Source organism: Equus przewalskii, chromosome 22 (assembly GCF_037783145.1).
Source record: "Equus przewalskii isolate Varuska chromosome 22, EquPr2, whole genome shotgun sequence".
Classification (NCBI taxonomy): domain Eukaryota; kingdom Metazoa; phylum Chordata; class Mammalia; order Perissodactyla; family Equidae; genus Equus; species Equus przewalskii.
The window spans coordinates 44,720,878-44,741,625 of NC_091852.1; the positions used below are offsets into that span (position 1 = coordinate 44,720,878).

At 37.5% G+C, this 20,748-nt stretch overlaps 1 protein-coding gene across 6 annotated transcripts in view; it reads right to left on the bottom strand.

The window, feature by feature from the left end:
- LINGO2 (leucine rich repeat and Ig domain containing 2) overlaps positions 1 to 20,748 on the bottom strand; it is a 1,108,854-nt gene that overhangs the window by 792,842 nt on the left and 295,264 nt on the right. The gene's annotated exons all lie outside the window — the stretch shown is intronic.

Consider the following 20,748-nt stretch of genomic DNA (forward strand, 5'->3'; position numbering starts at 1 on the left):
ATTGTTAAATGTGTGTCATTCAACTGAAATGGACAATGTCATGCTTTTATAACACATTTAAACATTTCTGCTTTGCTTCTAAACAAAATGGTTCACTTCAAGACACTGTTTTCTCGTGGTTTTTAAAATCCTAGGTTATATCAAGAAAAAGATTACAAAGCTCCTCTTCAATCCTTATATGTTAAGACGACACCCGAGAATTAAAGGCTACAGAAAGATAGCTTATTTGTACAGAGTGAAAAGAGATGGATATACGGAAAAATATCCATGTTAATATCTAAAGTTAATTTTGATGATGGTTACACAACTCTGTGAATAGACTAAAAATCACTGCATTGTATACTTTAAATGAATGAATTATGTGGAATGTGAATTATATCTCAGTAAAGCTGTTAAAATACACATATGTGTGTTTATTCTTAATATCGTTGCCTTAAACCAACATTATTTGTATCTAGTGTAGATAGATATCATGCTGTAAACATCTCTCTCATACCAAGTGTCACTTCTTCCTGGATTTTATCTTAAAGATGACTATTGAAACTCTCATTTCCTCCCCTCTCCCCCTCCCTCCTACTCCCCATCCCCTTGCTGTCAAAAAGACTCCCTCCTTTTCAAGGCAGTCCTCCTGCCACAACTCAACTTCCTTAAGCACTGCAGCCCAACCCACCTCTTCTGCCTTGACTGAAACTATCCTTCTACTCTTTTCTAGCTGCTCCTTGAACTCCACTGTTCCTCCCATGGTGCCAACTTGGTACTGGTAACCTTCACGGGAGAGGGGGGATGAGAAAATAGGGGAAAGGAAAAGGAGTCTTTATCTCTGACTAAAACCCTACCATCACCCATCCTTCTGTTCAGATCAAGACTATACATCCCTGTGATGGTTAATTTTATGTGTCAACTCAACTGAGCTAAATGATGCCCAGGTAGCTGGTAAAACTTTATTTCTGGTTATATCTGTGAGGGCGTTTTGGGAAGAGATTAGCATTAATCAGTAGACCTAGGAAAGAAGGTTGCCCTCACCAATATGAATGGGCATCATCCAATCCAATGAGTTCCAGATCAGAACAAAAAGGCAGAGAAGGGAGAATTCACTTTCCCTGGTTGAGCTGCAATATCCATCTTCTCCTGTCCTCAAACATTGTGCTCTTGGTTCTTGGGTCTTCTGACTTGGACAGAATTACAGTACCAGCTCTCCTGGTTTTCCAGCTTGCAAATGGCAAACTGTGAGATTTCTCAGCCTCCATAATTGCGTGAGACAACCCTCGTAACAAATCTATCTATCTATCTAGCCTCCATCCTATTGGTTCTGTTTCTCTGGAGAACTCTGATTAATACAATCCTTACCTACCAAAGCAAAGATCTCTAGTCTTTTTAAAGCTAAATACTGGACTGCGTGCTGTTCTATACACTAGGAAGAGTTAAGAAAGAAGGCAGTAGGGAAAAGGAAAAGCGCTGGGGAGGAAATCCGGATCAGACTGTCACTGCTCTGTCTTCCTTCTCTGAATTCTACCTTCCTTGATGACTCCCATCTCCCAGCTCAGTAGGTGATCTCCTACTTTTGAGCTCATCTTCAAAGGCCATGGTTGTTCTGAACACAAAATAAGGAGGCAGTTCTATTTAGTATGCAAATTCCTGAAAATGAAGTCAGAAAACTCCAGGCTATTCCCAGTGCCCCTAATGTGTTGGGTGCATTTTTCCATAGGGTTTCCCAATTCCCTGGGTTTGGAGAGCAGCTCTAGGTGTCTCCATTTCAGCTGTAAACACTTTACATTGTTATTGTTTCTCTCTCCTTAGATAATGAAGCCCTTCATGGCAGAAACTGTGCCATAATCGTGTTTCCCTGTGCCTCGAACAGTGCCTAACTCATAGAAGGTGCCTCATATGTTTGCAGAATAAACTTCCAAGTGCCATACTCCTGGTTTCAAAATCCCACCTCATGTCATCCCCTGTTTTCTTTAATCACTCACTTGGCCCTTTTGCCAAGCAATTTGATACCATTTCCCTTTCAACTATTTATCACAGTGATGCCCTCATGCTCAGTCCACCACCCATGATGGAATTATTCTATACTCACACCTACCCAGATTCTGCATACTACAAATAAATAGTAAACAAAAATACCACTATAAATTTGCACGGCCCTCATCTTTTGTTTTTCTTGTTCAGTTAACACAAACTGGCTCCACTTGTCTCTACTGCAATCCTTTTAAGTAGTAGGGAAAGATCAGAAAACAGGGAAGAAGAGAAACATTACTTACCAGGAGTTTCTACAGTAATTTCCTGCAAAGCTGAAATCTAAATAGTGATTGCAGACCCAAGTCAAGTATTCTTTACATAAGATTGTTTTTGCTTGATTTTGCTCCCCATTCTGAGCATAAGGCAGAAAACATATTTAAGGGATTTGGGAGAGAAAAAAAAAACCTCAACATCCACACCAGAGTTTTACGCTTAGATTTTCCACTACCACCAGCAGGTAAACTTGGTCAAAAATATCTTGCGGCCTGTACATCTTTTAAAGCTTTTCTAGTTTAAAACACACACAGCAAAATAATTCTGCTTGATGGTTTAATAGCTTTTATTTAAAAAATGCACAAGTTTGGGCTTAATCTGAAATAAACTTTGCGTAGCAAATTAGAAACACCTAAGGCATCTCTTTCCCTCCATGCTGTAAGCGAATCAGTCCCTAGTGCAACACTGAGTCTGGCTTGTGAAAACACGAAAACCCAGCCTGCGGTTCTGCGTGTGTACCACACAAGCCTAGAATAACACCACCTGTGTTAGCTAAAATGCAATCTATTCCAAGTTATCGTTGCAATTCAAAACAGGATCTAAGTTGGATGAAGAAGCCTTTCTAATCCATAGCATTAACCAGAGACATTGGAAACTTTGATCTCGTAGCATCACATTGCCTTTCCATCTATGCCCACATAGGGCGCAGTGCATAATTAACGGAGGAAGCTGAGACTTTCACAGTGCTAGAAGTTGACTGGTTTTTCTGCAAGGATAGATAACACACACACTTGCCAAGCCCCAGTTTCTCTAGCCTCTAGGCCTTTGCATTTAACACTAGTTCCCCAGCTCTGCAATTCTCTTGCCCTCCCCATCCTGTATCTAACTCTCCCTTCCTCTTTAGTTAACTAACTCCTACATCCCACAGCTCTCAGTTTAGATCACAAATGTTCCAATCTCCCAGACCTGTTAGCATGTCTGGGTTAGGCCAGCCTTTTATATGAGCCCAGAGCACCCTGTACACCTCCGTGTATTAATATTCCTCACAGCATTTTATCATTTCCCATCTATTTTTCTGAATCCTTCACTAGGTTATAAGGGTAAGGCCTTCTCTATTTTGTCTGTACTTAATACCCACCACCCAGCACATTGCTAGGTACATGGGAAGCTTCCGCAAATGCTTACTGAATGAATGAAGGAGTACTCATAAGACCCTTCTTGCTTCTGTGGCTTCCTTTTCAAACTGCTCCTTCCTTAAAGGAAGATACTTGATTAAACAGAAATTTAATTTTTTACATTTAGTTTCTTCTTATAATTATCATGCACATTAAATGAGCTACTCTTTCAGCAGTTTCAAAATAGTAATAAACCAGGTAGAAAAATATAATATCAGTAATTTAAAATCTGTAGTCTAATGGTAATAATCAAGAAATTCTGTTCCAGCAATAATAAATGTACTACTACAAATATTCAGGTGGAAAGACAGCTGAGTGGAGAGTAAGCAATGTGAACTGCTGGTTCAGAGCAGGGGCTTGATCCCCATGATAGTTCTGCTCTTGTTCTGGGCACACACGTTGCTCATATGGTAACCCCTGCCTGATCCCCTCCTTATCTAGCCACCTGCTCTCTGCAGTTGGACTGGATCATGTAACTATTTCCGGCCAATAAATTGTGGACAAAAGTGACATGCACTGACTCCAGAACTAGAGGAGTTAATTGCTAGTCTGAGAATCTCCAGCCTTATCTGTGTCCTGCCACCTCAACCAGTGAAGTTCCAAAGGATGGAATGCATTTTAAGCAGGGTCTTGAAACAAGGTCAATACAGAAAAAATTCCCTGCCAGTGTCCATGGCCAGGGGACATACAGCATGAGTTAGAAATAAATGACGCTGTAGGGCTCTTTGTTACTGTGCCATAACACAGCCTACATGGACTAACTGAATTCCTCTCTGTGCTCTTGTTTGAATAGGGGTACCCAAGGGGTCCCTGGTTCTCGGAAGAGAGGAACTCAGATCAGATAGAAAATTCTCACCAATATGCCAGTTTGGGGCACATGCCAAAAACAGGTTTGATTATGTCCTTAAAGATAGTCACCAGGTACACTTGTCTCTGCAAGCACTTATTGAAGTCATTCTTACACGGCCATCTCTCTGGTTCTGTCTCTTCTGCCTCCTTCTTCTACTTTCAAGAACCCTCATGATTAGATTGGGCCTAACCAGATAATCTAGGATAATCTCCCTACTCTAAAGTCAGCTGATTAACAACATTAAAGCCATCTGCAACATTAATTCCTCTATGTCATGTAATCTAACAAATTCACAGATCCCAGTGATTAGGACATGGACATCTTTGGTGGGCCATTATTCTACCTACCACCTTGAGTTAAATTGCAAACTCACTGGAGGGCATTTATAGCTTCTCAGCATCATATCTGAGGTAACACAGTAGCCATTCTTCACTAAATCTTATTTGATATGGTTCATAAACACACTCTATTAGATAGGCTATTCTAATCTTCATTTACAGGATAAGAAACACATTGAAAAAAGCCCAAACCATTTTGAGTTTTTGAGGCCCCTAGAACTGAACAATTATAGTACTTTTAATTATTTAAATTGAATTAGTTAACACTTTTAAACAACAAAAACGTGTGAATGTATATATAACCATATTTGGAGATGATGTCAAAAGTTTATAAACTTGAAAAGAGACAATGGTGTCCTCCTACACTAGGAACAGCAGAAAGGCTGAATAACTTGTCCCAAATTCTGAAGGTCCCTTCCCCCAAACCTGACTTCAAATTGTTGTTAGGAAACCGATAAAGGATGGATAAATGTACCTGAATGACAGCATTCCTCAAGAGCACGAAGAGAAGTGAAGAGCATGTGCTGGAGCCATGTTATTTACGTATTTATGCTATTTATCTTTAATGGACAGGTGTTAGAAATGAATTGACAATGTCTAAATGCTAAGATTATTTGTTCCTTATAGACCACAAGCTGTAGAATCGAGGTGGTACAGATGTATACATTAATGTAAGGATGGGTCAGCCTGCAGCCTCCTTGCCAGTCAATATCCATACAGCCTTGATAATTCAGAGGAGAAAGCCCTGAGCGTGCATTTTGCCTCTAAGTATGTATTTAAAAAATACTTACTAATGAATATCAAAATGGAAATTTTGAAGTGGCATCAAAAGATATTTTTCAAAAGGCAAGAAATATCATAGTTCAGGTAAGATTAGGAGAGATTAATTAGACATATGCCTAAAAATACATTCCCACAGCTATTAAGCTTTCGTCCTGGGGAAGCTATGCTAATAACTAAATCATTGGTACTACTATGACATTATCTTTTTGAAAACAAAATTCAAGATGACCAGTTAAATATTAAGACCCAAAGACATGTGCTGATGTTGCTAATGTGAAGTTGGCTTTGCAAAATAAGATGCTTTCTCCTGCCTCCAGATGGAGTAGAAGGGATCATTTCCACATATCACTCTACTACCAGTGGGTTGCTCAACTTTTCCTGTAAGAACGATCTCATTAGGATACAGTCCTTCTCAGGCTAACAAGCAAAATTTCCATAAGCCTCCAAAACAATGGTAATGTTCTTCATTTATCTAGCACTGTCTTCTTGTGTGGTGACCAGGGCTGCAATTATTGTTTCCATCTCTCAGAGGAGGAAGCTGGGTCTAACAGACGCTAAGGACTATTGAGCAAGTAAGTGCAGATTTGGAACCATATGGCTCCAGCTTTTAGCCCTGTGTTCATTTCAGAAAACTATCTTGTCTCCAAGAGGGCAACTTGTTTACAAATGATGTTCAAATTAAATTTGCATTATTGTGGCTTCCACATCTTTGTGCACTGGATGATACAGAAGAGATTACTTTGGGACTGAGAGGTTGGCCTGCTGGCCTATAAAGACTCTTGGAAACTCTGGGTGTCTATTAGTCATGCACATTTGCACAATTGTGTCTTGTCTGTACCCATACAAACTTGAATGCATTTCACAGACTCATTACTCATCAACTCTTAAAGTGAATTAAAATTTTATTTAATGTTATGTTATCAAGAAATGAAACTAGTTGTCAAATACTAAAGATAAAGTATTCAGCAGCTATGTATTAGCATATAATGCTTTTTAGTGAGGAGGAAAACACGCTCCAGAAACTTCTGGGGTTTAAATCAAGGTCTCACAACTTCCCGCCTGTATGAACTAAGCCACAATTTCCTCTTGAAAAAGGGAAAAAGAATCTATGGTTGCCTCATGGGGTAGTTATGAGGATTAAATGAGATAATCTATATAAGTCAATTGTTTTCAACTAAGGTACATTCCTCCCATCCAAGAGACATGTGGCAATGATGAGAGTTTAGGGGCATCATAGCTTGGGAAGAGGTGCTACCGGCATCTAGAGGGTGGAGGCTGGAAATGCTGTTAAAAACCCAACAATGCCTTACAGGACAGCACACCACAATAAAGACTCACAAGGCCAAAGATGTTAATAGTGCCAAGACTGAGAAACTCTGATTTAAGCTCACGTTTCAGAGTGCTCAATATTGTTATCTATTATTAACATTATTAAGCCTCATGCTGGGTATCATGCCATGAATCAGGGACCCAAAATTGGCTAAGGTAGGCCTTTGCCCTTGAGGGCACCATTAGCTGTAACTTTTAAGCGTAAATAATTAAAATGCAATACCATTCATTCATAGGGTCATTATCTGCAAAGCAATATGGAGGGAGTGTACACTACTTCTATTTGTGGGAATTGGAGAAGGCCCCACAGAGAATATAGTATTTCCCTTGGACCTTTAAATATGATAGGAATTTGACAGAAAATGGATGGAAGGGTTTTTGGTATGAAGGTTACGCGTCTGTGGAGGGGAAAGATGTTGAGGTATTAAAAATATTACATAAATAAAAGGTATAGTATTTGCAAAGGCTAAAAAGATGATTTCAGAGTTGTCATATTCAAGATATGATGACTTCATTAGTGGGAGTAAAGAATATGATGGATTTGGGTATGATTCTGGTCCTAGAGTGGTCATGGGATGTGAAGAGAAGCTGGAAACAGATGGAATAGTTAGGAGACCAAAGTGAGAATCCAGATGTAAACCTCAACCAATATAGGGAGTAGGAGTGGGAGCAGGGGATAAAGGCACAGAGAGAGAACTCAGAGAAAGTTCAGAGGTAGAACCAGCAGAAGCTGGCTATCATTCGAATGTTGAGACAGGACACAGTTATATTAAACACTGGGCTATGGCACCCCCTTCTTGACAGCCAACCCGTAGACATCATTAGACAAATATGAGATAATGTGAAAGAATGTGAAGCAGCAAAACTGATATTTTGAGACAAATTGTCCTTGCATTAATATTTTTGTGGGGAGGATATTTGTAGATGAGTTTTCAGGTTGAAAATAGAAAATCATAGGTGGTAAAAGAAATTTCATAATAGTTGAGATAAAATTTCCTGATCTGTGATGGAAATAGGTAGTATTCATTGTTCACAGTTTTTAAACATGTAAATAAGAATAAAGTTCTTTAACCAAAAATCCTTAACTTAGAATTTAGGTTTTTTATTTTTTTGTGTATCAAAGGACGCTTCAGGTTTTTGGCATTCAAACTTCAGTTGACAATTTTTCTAAGTAAAAACAAGAATAAATATCAATATACTCAGTCTTAGTACTTCAATACTGTCGAGTGCCAAAAAGAACTGTTGGTTGCCAAAACGCAATTTCCAACTTATGTTCATTGGCACAAAGAATGAATAGAGCCACATACTTGAGCCAGTAACAGAAAACTGCTTCAGAGACTTAAAAAAAAAAACTTCAATTATTGAACTGAAAAAAAAAAATTAATTATTTCTAAATGAATACAGAGCCAAAATTAGTGTATATTAGTCAATTCTTTGTTTGAAAGTATTACTACCAATGGAGTTGTGAATGATACTAAAACACAAATCCACCCATGCTCCTGACCAGGTCCTAGAACTGCCTGCATGGTCGTGAATTTCCTTCAAAGATTGGTAAACAGTGGCTCTTTAGTGGGTGCTCTTCCTTATCTTTGCATAATTTCCAAGGTGATTTAAGAAGTTGACTATTGCCCTGATGCAGTCTATTTGAAATCCTTCAAGGAAGTGAACAGGAAGCAGAAAATTGCAAACTGCAGCAATGCAAAGGCAAATGGATTTTTGAAAACAGCTATCCTGAATACAGTGTTGGAACCTGCTGTAATGAAAAGAAGTGGAGGCAGAGTAATGCATCCTTAACCAGGAGCCATCTGCTTAAGTATATTTTGCTGTTATCATCAATCTACCTGGGTCTTAGTCTTTATAAAAGGTAGATATCCCACATTTATTCTTAAACTGCATGAATGTTTAATGATCAGGTAGGTTATATAAAGTACACAAATTAATTGTCTGACTGCTATTCATTTTCATGCATTTTGGCTTTTTAAATCTTTCCTTTCACTGATGCAAATTTAATGATTTATATATATGCCACAGGCAATGTAACAAGATAGGTGCCCCAGATACACTCGTACAAACAATTCCTTTAACTTTTCATCCTGTCATGAGAGGAGAACATTCAAAGGTTCATCTTACCCTCGGTGCCTGGAGCCGTGTCAGGCTCCATCCTGTCCCAGATGCCATTTATTGGATTTCCAGGTCTCTGACTGGTTAAAGCAATGCTAGTTTGCTCTCAGACTTTAGGGATCAAGCTTTTTGGTTCCTTCCTCTCATCTCTGACTATTTTCGCCCAGGCAATACTCTGGTTATCTAGCTGGACAGCCCAGGAGGACCCTAGGCAGGAGCAGAGTAAAACCATTCCCTTTTGGACTTTGATCAGGATGAAAATAACATAACTGGGAGACAGCAATTCATACAACGGTTAATTGGAAATAGACCAAGAGTTCTGAAGCAGTCTGGCAATGTTCCTGCTACACTTTGGGGGTGGGAACAAGCCAAATTACAAAAATTTCAGTGAACAGGAGGCATCATAGTAATAGTATTACTAATAGTCCTGTGCTCTGGGGGGAACAGAATTTTGTTATGATAAGACAAGTGGTTCATTTCCATAGATATTTTGTCTTTGCTTGCACTCTAATATTTTTTTGTCCCTGATCTATCCGTAACATATAGTGAGCATCCTCCATGTGGCCGGAACTATATTCCTCGCTGAAAATAAAATAGCAGTATAATTAAATAATGGTCCCTTCTATCATGAAGCTTACGGTCTAGTAGGGGAGGCTGATATTAATCCACAACTTCATAAACAAATATGTTACCAACTACGACATGGCCATGTGTGCTGCGAGGCGAGACATCAGAGAGGGCTTACCTAGACTGCCCCCAAGGAAGTGATATTTGAACTGATAACTGAAGGACGGAGCAGGAATTAACTAGGGAAACAGGTGAGAACAGAGAACTCTGGATAGATAGATTAACTCCTGCAAATGTCCTGAGACTGAGACAAGAGGAAGCACAAAGAACTGAAATTAAATCACTGTGACTAGAGCCCAGGGAGAGGCTGGAGGCAGGCAGTGCTCAATTTTAGGTCACATAAAAGATTTTGATCATTAACTTGGGAACATATGGGAAATGACCAAAGCATTTTAAGGAAGGGAATAAATAATCAGACTGACACTTTAAAATAAAATAGATGAAGACAGAGCACTTAGGAGGTTATTGCAATAATCCAGGAGGAGATGATGTTAGCCTGGATAAGCTGATGATGGCAGAAATATAGAGAAGATGAAGATGGACTTAAGAAATTTAGAGGAGATTATTTGATAATAGGCTTGGTGACGGGAAGTGAGGGAGAGTGGATCAAGGACGATATCTGAATTTCAGGCTTGTACCTCTGTAGGGATATTAGCTCTTGCCAGAGAGGAAAGGATGATCTCCCTTTTGGTTTGTTTATTTGGATGGGGTCAGAATTCAGGGGAGTGGAGTGTGAGTTCTAGACTCAATGAGTTAATTTTAAGATACTTTTGAGTAATCTAAGTAGCTGTCTGGGACTTGATTTGCTATTTGGATTTGGAAAAGAGAAGTCTGAGCCCAAGATTAAACTCTGCGAATTGTTGTCATAGAGATGGGAATTGAAACATTTGGCATGGATAGAATTTCCTGGAGAAAACATAGAAAAAAACAAAGGGGCCTAGAACTCAGTCTCGAGAAATTCCAGCCTTAAAAAGCCAGGTTACACAACCAAATAATCAGGACCAGTAATTTCTGGGCTCTTATTACGTGCTGGTTATAACTAACCCCTTGCTGTATATTAGCCTACTTAAGGTTCATTAACCTTATGAGAAAAATGCGATTTTTGTATTTTACAGGAAACGGACCACAGGCAGGGTATGTGACTGGCCAAATCTCACACAGCTATTAAGTGGTGGAAATAGGCCTCAAGTCCAGGCAGTCTGATTCGAGAACTCACTCTTTTAAATGCTACAGTCTGCCAGCTTCTTTAGGAAAACTGGCAAAAGAGCCCGAGGTAGGCATATGAGAATTTAAACTCACATTTCTATTTCACCTTTGGCTCTGTGCTGTCCAATGCCATAGCTCCCAGTGACATGTGACTTTCGAGCACTTGAAATCTGGCTAGTCCAAACTGAGATGTGCTGTAAATGCAAACTATGTATCAAATTCTGACAATTTAATAACAAAAAAAAAGAACGTAAAATATACAATTAGTATTTTTTACATTTATTACTTATTGAAATAATAGCATTTTGGATATACTGAGTTAAATGAAACATATTATTAAAACTAATTTCATCTGCTTCTCTTTACTCTTTTTAATGTTTCAAATTAATTTAATTTTAAATTAGAAAATGTAAACTTCCCTATGCGGCTCCCATTAAATTTCTATTGGACAGCACTGTTCTAGATATTTTTCCCATTTGCTCTCTGGATTCTTAGTTATGACATGCACTATCAAACAGTTAATAAGCTCTCTTTGACACACATTGAGACCCGAGCTCCAAGCTCATCCCCCAGGTCCTCAGGCCCTACCCTCTGTGGTGTTTCCATGGTAACCTTGCTTGGGAAGAGAAAGATGCTTTTTAATCTGAGTCCTAAAAATTTCCCTCCTCCAGCTTTATGTCACTTCATACTGATTTTATGGTTATCTCTTCTGTTCATCTCTAAGAGTTTGCACGATTTTTGACCTCATGGAAGTTTAGTTCAGCGGTTTTCAGGCAGATGAATATTTAAGAATCACTTGGGAAGTTTTCTCAAATTATACAAGGCCATCACCCTGGAAGTTTATATGTGTTCTCCACCTCCAATGAGGGATTACTGATCTAATCTCTCTCTTGTCTGATGCATGAACTTGCTACACTATAAACACTACATTCACGTTTGTTTCCTGTCCTCTTCTGTCTACTCAGTCAGCTCCTCAGCTCTCTAATATCATTCCTGCTGTGTTTACCTACTAGTCACCAAGGGGCTCCAATTGAGTCCTATGACACAGACTCTGAAATGCTGATTTTGGTTCATCTGGCCATGGAAGGCTGACAATGGATCTGATCAGGATAATGGTTACTGCAGGTTCATCCATCCAGTTCACATGAAAATATCCATCTGCCTATCTAGGAGCCCTCTGGTAGACACAGGTATCTGCTTAGAGAAGACTTTTCCCAGATCAGTATATAAATATTTGCAACACAGTCAAGGTAAAAACAAGAAGTGAGTTTCCTCACAGCCAATAATGCATTAGCAAAAGTAATCTGATGGAATGGTTACAATTTAGGGACTAGGGAGAATAGAGGTAAGTATTTACCGAATGCAGTTTTATGGTTTTCTTTTCTTTTACTCTGAAATTTCCCCTCACATGCTGTAAAGCCTCATGGATGTGACTAATGAGTATGTTGCAGGTAGGTAGACTGTTAGAAGATAGAAAGAACAGAAATTTAGAAGTCAGAGCACTTCTATTTCTTCTTCTGTAAAATGGGGCAATAACACTCAATTTAGAGGTTAAATAAGATGATAAAAGTAAACTACTTGGAGAATAAATTAAGATCTTTATAGGGGGCTGGCCCCATGGCCAAGTAGTTAAATTCGCAAGCTCCGCTTCGGTGGCCCAGGGTTTAGTTCGGATCCTGGGTGCAGACATGGTACCGCTCATCGGGCCATGCTGAGGCAGTGTCCCACATAGCACAACCAGTGGGACTTACAACTAGAATATACAACTATGTATTGGGTGGGGGGAAAGAAGAAAGCAAAAAGAAATAAAGAAAAGAAGTTTGGCAACAGATGTTAGCTCAGGTGCCAATCTTTGAAAAAAATAAAAAGACCTCTATAAATATTATTTGCTTTTCTCAAGCAGAGCTATTTTCAAGAGTTTAAGACTGTTTACTTTGCCCAATTCTTCTTTTTGCTTATGGTTCACCACACTATTTTCTAAAGGAGGATTGCAGAGATTTAATTTACTCCTCTAATTATTATTTGGGGACCAGGCTGTAAAGGTACAGTCTCTCAAGGAGACAAAATTAGGACACTGATTACAGTGGCGCTCAGTTACACCACTTAAGTGTACCCACATGAAAATAAAGGGTTGATATTCTGCTAACTACTAATGAGTACACAGCCAATAGCTTCAGAATCTGAGTAGTTCAAGTGAAGTACTTTCCAAAGTAAGCATTCGAATGAACTGGAACTTTTTTAAACTCATAGATTCCTAATAGACTAAACCTTTTCCTTTATCCTGAGAATTTCACTCACATTTGATATGAGACATTCATTTATGCTATGGTGATTCCCTAATTTTTTCTCCACTTCTTTAATTTTTAGGTAAAATGATAGCTTACTTCCGTTGGAATTTTGCCATGAGGTTGACAGTTGCATTGGGGGGGCCTCACTATTTAGATGAAAGCTAGGATCAGAGACTGAGCTAGCAATGAGAAAAAATTTTTTACCATGACTCAAATCCATTTTTAAAAGATTATAATATTCAGATTTCATTAATTCATTCAGCAAATATTTATTTGGTACCTACAGTACATTATGAACCATAAGTTCACAGAAGAATACATAAAATGAGAATTCTATAAAAAGGAAAGAAAAAGACATAAAAGTCAAATTTGTAAAAACTCATGCATTTACTGTATTTATTCAAAAATATTTAAATCCCATCAATATAAAACTAAACTTTTAATAAGACACGCCTAGCTTGCAATTACGTCTGTTATTCCTCCAGATGAAGAATGTTTTTACGAGAAATTTGACCCAAAGGAAAGTCTGTAACTAACCTAACTTCCAATAAATTCAACAAAATACAACATATTAAAGTTCATATACCCAGAATTAGAACTAAGAAAATGTTAGAAAGAACACCAATTTGTTATTTTAAAATGAAAAATTTAATTCATTGAAAAAAATTCTCTGTGATGATTCATTTTATGTGTCAACTTGGCTGCACCCAGTGATCTGATACTTGGCCAGACATTTTTCTGGATGTTTCTGTGAAGGATTTTTTGGATGAGAAACATTTAAAGCAGTGGACTTTGAATAAAGTAAATTAGCCTCTATAACATCAGTGCCACGCCTCCACAATCATGTGAGCTAATCCCTTGAGATAAAGCTCTCTTTCTATTTATGCACATATCTCATTGGCTCTGTTTCTCAGAAGATCCCTGACTAACACACTCCCTTTTTAGTACTTATTCTCATATATGTCTCACAAAAGCTAGGAGGGCTTACTGCTGCCTTTATCCCTGGCAGGATAGAGTAAATCCTCTCTGGACATGTGTTTCACCCAAATTGCACTAAAAATTAATTGTTTTGTAAACCTGTGTGTATTTATCTTAGAAATGAAAACACTGAGCATGGCTAAGATTAGCTAAATATAGACAATTTGGGATTAAAATTATGGTACGAGGGTTTAGGTGCAAGATTATGAGATATGCTAACGAACCCCATCTTATTGCTGCTAAACTGAAATTCCTCTCAAGAAAACAAATGTTCTGACTTCTTTCTAAAGTTATGGACCAGCAGTTATGAATTTTCTCTTTAAAAATAGCAGCTTTACCTCAAATAAAATTTTACAAGCAGTTCCCTTATATAAAACAGAAAAATCAGAGAGCTCTGGGACAACTGAATCTTAGAAAGTCATCTTCTCAGTCTCTTTCCAAACACATTCCCACCCTCCAGCGACAGAGCAACCAGGTAAAGCACAGGGAACCTTAGAACTCCGAGGTACTGGCTTATCAACATAGAGCCTAAGAGAAACAAGGACACATATTTTTCAGAGAAGTTATTATAATTATGAATATTGATAAATTAAAGGCTAGATAATTAGAATAATATATTTGTATCATATTTTAAAATTAGAGCAGCAAAGCCTTTCTTATGTAAAGCAGCTCTAATCATACTTGTACAAGGTACATTTTAATGTCAAAAGCACACTCATCAGGGGCCAGCGCAGTGGCACAGTGGTTAAGCTCACATGTTCCACTTCAGTGGCCCCGGGTTTGCCAGTTCAGATCCCAGGCATGGACCTGCACATTGCTCATCAAGCTTGCTGTGGTGATGTCCCACATAAAACATAGAGGGAGATTGGCACAGATGTTAGCTCAGGACCCATCTTCCTTAGCCAAAAAAAACAAACAAACAAGCACACATCATTTTTCTCATATATATGTTTAAAATAATATATTGATTTTCTGTTGTATCTAACAGAAAAAGGGCTTTATGATTTAATGTGATAATTTATTTCAGGTCACCCAATCTTATAGAGTATGTGCACAACCCAATTCTAAGGAATTGAATGCAACAAGACAAAAGTGAAGTCATAATGAATACAACAGATTTATTCAATGATGATTCAGAAGTAATTTCGGAAGCCTGTACTATTGTTATTTTGGTGTGCAGAAGTGTCATGTAATAGATAAAAGAAAAAGTATTCATAGCTTCGAAAGTCTTGTGGTCATACCATTGAACATAGATAAGACCTAAGTTCTAGCCCTGTAAACAAAAAGGATGTGGTAAAACCAACATAACTATTTGGAGCCTGAATCAGTTATTAAAACAGTTAATTATCAAATGTTTGATTTATGGTTCAGGAACCACTCAGAGTAAGTAATTCTAATCACTAAAATCATCACAAAGTTTTTTATTTTAGCAATAAACAATGGCTAGTCAATACATCATCTATGCTAGTCAGTCTTTTCTATCATAAAATGGGACCACAGAAAACTAGTTCCGCAAGAGAGTAAGTAGAAACGAATATCCAAAACATACCTAATTTGAACATATACCATCATAATGTACAATTTGGCACATTAAGGCTATTTCCTTGCCCATACCAATGATGTATTTCTGTTTTGAATAAAACGAAATCTGGTACTTACAGAAGTACTGCATAGTAATGATGTTTACCAGCCCCTGATCATTTAGAAAACTGATTAATACATTCTTTGAGTACGGACTTTATGTACAGCAATTCTAAAGGAATATATGTATAATTAAATTAAAATTGAAATCTTTAAATTTCAAATTGGTATGTTTGTGATTTGGAGTAAGAACCCTCATTTAATGGATCTGTTTCTGATGTATCATGTTTCTTAACCAGGAAGTATTACAAATTATTTTTCAGAAAAAGAACAGGAGAGATAGAGACAGCAACTATGTAAAACATGTATATTTAAGTAAAGAAACCATAATTTCTGGTATATTTGACACAGCTTTAATAATAAGTAACTCTAAATACCAAATAGAAGGTTTCTAGAGTATATTTACCAGGGATCTCTTGACCTTGTATGTCTTGCAACACAAAGTGACTTGTTCTCAATGGTTCAGTAAAGGGATCCTAGGCTTCGAGGTGTAGATCAACTGCAGAAGCACCTGTGAAGCACTATGAATTACTTTGTAAACCACCACCACATTAGCTCAGATATGGTGATTCACAAAGAAATCCACAGCACTTCACAGTTTGGGTAAAGCTTGGTACCTATGAACCAACAAAAACAGTACCCTTATACCACCAAAAGTTGAGGAACCATTTCCAGCCACTTTTATACCCTTTTATATGACATTGAAATAGAATTATAGCAGATGAGCTATATAGAGCAATTTTCACAATTAGTTGAAGAATATGCCTGGTTTTGTGCCACTCTCTTTCTAATTGGAAAAATACAAGAAATACTGAACTTTTAACTAAACAAAGCAAAAATAAAATGCAAGCCTTCTGTATTACATATGAACTAATTTTCATTTAAAAGAATTTCTAAAGCAACAACTACATGACATTTTGAAGGATGATATAACAGGGTTGTACTCATAGAAATAAAAGGCATGGTTATTAATATACTTGTCAGAAGTGGGGAGTAAAATAAATAATAAATGTACATGTGATTCTCACATATATCACAATATGTAAATCTTGGTGCTGGGATAATTTGCTCTAAAATATCTTTAGTTACTTAGCCTCACGTTTTATAATCAAATAATCTTATATTTCATGAAAATCATTAAATAAATGAATTTAAGCTGAGTGGTTTTCTATTATATTTGATCAAATGTACATCTTTCCATGTGACTTGCTGAAATCTGAAGATGTTTATAAAATCAAATGCTATGTTATACATATTCAATTTAACTCTGAAAGAAAACCACACCAACAAAAAAATGGAAAAAATGTTCAGTAAAGTTAATATCGTTAGTAAAATCACTAAAATTGACCCCTCTTTATCTATATTTGTCCCAATGATAACATTTATCTAAAGAGCAAGAAGAGAACTAAAGGTTTCATTTATACTTAATGAAAAGAAAAGGATCTATAAACCTTACTAGCCTAGGAAGCATAATACCAGCCAAGTAATCCATGGCTGTGAAAATTTTGACATTTTTCAAGGTACACCATCAAATGTTAACATTAATGAAAAGTTTACATTACGAGAAACTCATGAACACACCGTCCCAGGCAGCTCATCGCTGCCACTCTAGGCCATTGCGCAGCATCCCTCTACTCATCTCCACCAACCACACACACTACAACTAGGCCAAACTTGCTGAGTAGTTGAACAATAAAAAGTATTTAAATGTAAAAAAACTATAAAAATAATTATGTATTCAAAGATATGTTTTAAATGCCTAGTATGTGCCAGATATGGTTCTAGTTAGACGATGATGAGGCTATGAAAGCAAACTCTATATAGTCCCAGCCTTCGAGGAACACAGAGGACGAAAACAAGCAATTAAAAGAAAGGGTGATATGTGCCATGAGGAAGTTCCACATAAGGCCGATGGAGACCACGTGGATTGGCCACGTAATCCAGGAAAGAGAGGCTTATAGACAGCTTTCTGGGGAAGTAGCATACAAAAGAGAACTGGAGGAACAGCAGAAGTCACCAATGAGGAGGGTGGGGTAAAATGAGGTGTTTTGGGAAAAGAGAAAACTTCTCCCAAGGCCTGTCGAGAGACAGAATGTGATTTTTAAAAAATTATATACAACAGCAGAAAAAGAAAGTCTACATTATATTCATAAAGTGACGACAAGTGAGCATCACCAAAGAGGGAGCAGCAGGGACAGCCAGATTGGAAGCAAGAGAATTGCAGCTTAAAGAGATAGCCTCAATGAAATATGCGCAGGATAAAGGAGCAGGTGGAGAAGAGCTCTCCAGATGGTAATGAAGAGTGTCAAACTCAGTCCCAAACCGGTCCATGCATACCTCTTAAAGAATTAGGCCAGTCTTCTCTTTCAGGTTCAGGCATTGTAGTTGGGTTGAGAAGCTGCATTCAGAAATTGACACAGACTTGCAAACAGATCCCCCAATCTTAGGAAGAGATCTAAGTGACTCTGAATAACCACCCTATTCCAAATGTGGAGTTAAGGTGATCAATGTTGGAGAAACAATTCAGGGTGGATTTTCCAACATGTCATCCCTCTTGTTGTCTTTCTTTCTCTAAAAAAGACGAGCATTCTCTCCATACCTGGTAGGACGCTAGCTGGGCACTTTGCTCTGCTATACTCCTGAATTTCAGTGCGAGAAAACTTCAAGCATGCCCCCATTTAGACTGCATTCAGCTACTTAAAAAAAAATCCTCCCACATTTTCTGTCAAATACGCTTTCAATTTTATATAAGACGATAACCGATATGCTCTGAGAATGAAATGTTCTGGCTGAACTAACTTTCTGGTGCACTGATTAATTAGAAAACACCACTTTTTTTCAATTCTTGCACTATTTGACTTCAAAACTAGGTGAACTTCATAGTTTCCTGATGAAACATCATACTGCAGTTCTTTACTGCCCTTTTCTAAGGTTATTCAGAACCCTTGTGACATTTTCTATTTGCAATCAACATTTTCTTTAGTACTCACAATGCATCAGTTATTCACCCAATACTCAAGATTGGAGACAATAAGTTTCCTAATCCAAGAAATTTAGAGTACCATGGAGGATACAGAGCTACCTTGCATCGCAGTTAAGAATGTATCCTAAAGTATTTGAAAAACATTATGACAGGAACATGTCCCAGGTCCTAAGTTTGCAGAGAGGAGTGAAGCAAACACTCAAGTGATCCAGGCAAGAGGGGAGGGTGGTGTGGACTTGGCTTATAGGTTACACCAGGTGGCATGTGGTATGCAATTATGAAGTATGAAGTAGAAAGACATCTTTGCATTCTGACACTAGAATAAACCCTGACAGTTGTTTGTGGAACAAGTCACTAATATTAGTGTGAATCCATATGATTAACATCATTCTCTTACGATTCTAACACCCAGGGGGAAATTCCAGCCAAGTGATAATTCTTTTTAATTGGGCTCCAACTAGCTGACAGGTTTATCAGAGGACAGATGCCATCCAGGCGTCTTAAAGTGAGTACTTGAGTTCCAATTCAACAGTCTAAACAGAACGTTGGTCTGTACTATAATGTATTTGCTAGATTCATCCTTACTTTTAGAATATTGTCTCACATTTTTCAACCCACACAAGCAAGAAAACTGGAATAAAAGAAACATGAGGAAAGGTAAGCTAATATCACAATACTGGCCATAATATCAACTCTGTCTAAAATAACTACTGCTGCCGAGGGAAAGTGACACAGCTGCAGAGCTGGCAGAGGATCTGAAGTTAAGGACGACATCACACCACTGATGGGACGGTCCCCGCCGGGAAACTGAGTGGGAAGCAGAGCTCCAGAGGGAGTCTGTATCCTTCCCTGGTGATGAAAGCTAGAAAGAATGGAAATAATACAGCAAGGCAAATAATGCAAAACAAAAATAGAACAGGAAATGAAAAATGCATGCACAGTAAATACAATCCTCCCACTGGTTGAGTTTTCCTCCTTTCTCTCAAAAACTTTCTTATGCCCCTAAGTTATGAAAATAGTGCAAATCGGGGGGAAAAATAGGCTGACTAAAAAATAATAAAGTGTTCACAGGAAAGTTGCTAAGGAACAATATTTCACAAGGATGATGGCAATGAAAGAATACATATTTTAGTGGCATCTTAAGACAAAGTTATAATTTTTTAATTTATATAATCAAGTAATGTAATTGCTAACAATAGCTGAGCTAAATATTTGGCATAATCTACGTCTTTCAATTAAAACAAACAAACAAAAACCTGTCCCTACTTTGTCCGTACGACAATGGAAGAGTTTGAAATTAACTGCAGAGACTCATAAAATGATTGGGATTATCATTATTTTTGAGAAAGAAAGAAAAGAAGAAGAGCTTTCATTTAACAAGCCCCTACAGAGCACTTATATTAATTCATTTATTTCTGACAACAACAGAGAAGACAGAAGCGCCATCTTAAAGATGTGGAAACTGAGGCTTAGAAAGACAGTAATTTGTCCAAGGTCCAAAAAGTGTTTAAATGGCAAAGCCAGATCTGTCTAAAATCTTATATTTTGTCCTTGCCACAGAACTCCACAGTATGCAATACTACCTGTAGCATTTTGGAAATCTATTGAGAAAAGAAAATTAGATGAAAACATGAAGTTTGAATTGTAAGTCATACTAATACTATGTAGAATCAAATAAAGAAATACATGCATGAAACTTAGAATGAAACAATTCCTTGAAGCAGAAATAATAAGAAAAGTTAATTTATAATGTTCAAATTAAAAATGTTGCAAGGAGACTATCTAGTTTACTTAAGACAAAACTTTCAGGATTGCGTATAACATATCCATAGGAATACATACATACATAGATACACACATAGATAAAATAGATACATACATAGGAATAGATAATATCCCAATTACCAAGCATTCCTTCTTTCTCATTAAAGATGACTCCTAGAAGCTTGGTGGAACTTTTTAAAACGAGTTTGTGTTATTAAATTTGCTTATACTTAATAAAGTCTCGACTTTAAAAGCATACTATGACTTATATGCCTTGAGTTGAGTATGAACTTTTTGTGAATAAGCCCACATTAATGAATTTTCTGTTATAATCCAGGAAACATTTTTCAGCATTTGATGTGTTTAGCTCATGGCAAAGATCATCAGTCTAAGGAATAATATCTACAGATCCAGTTTGTGAAGTGGGTGTCTA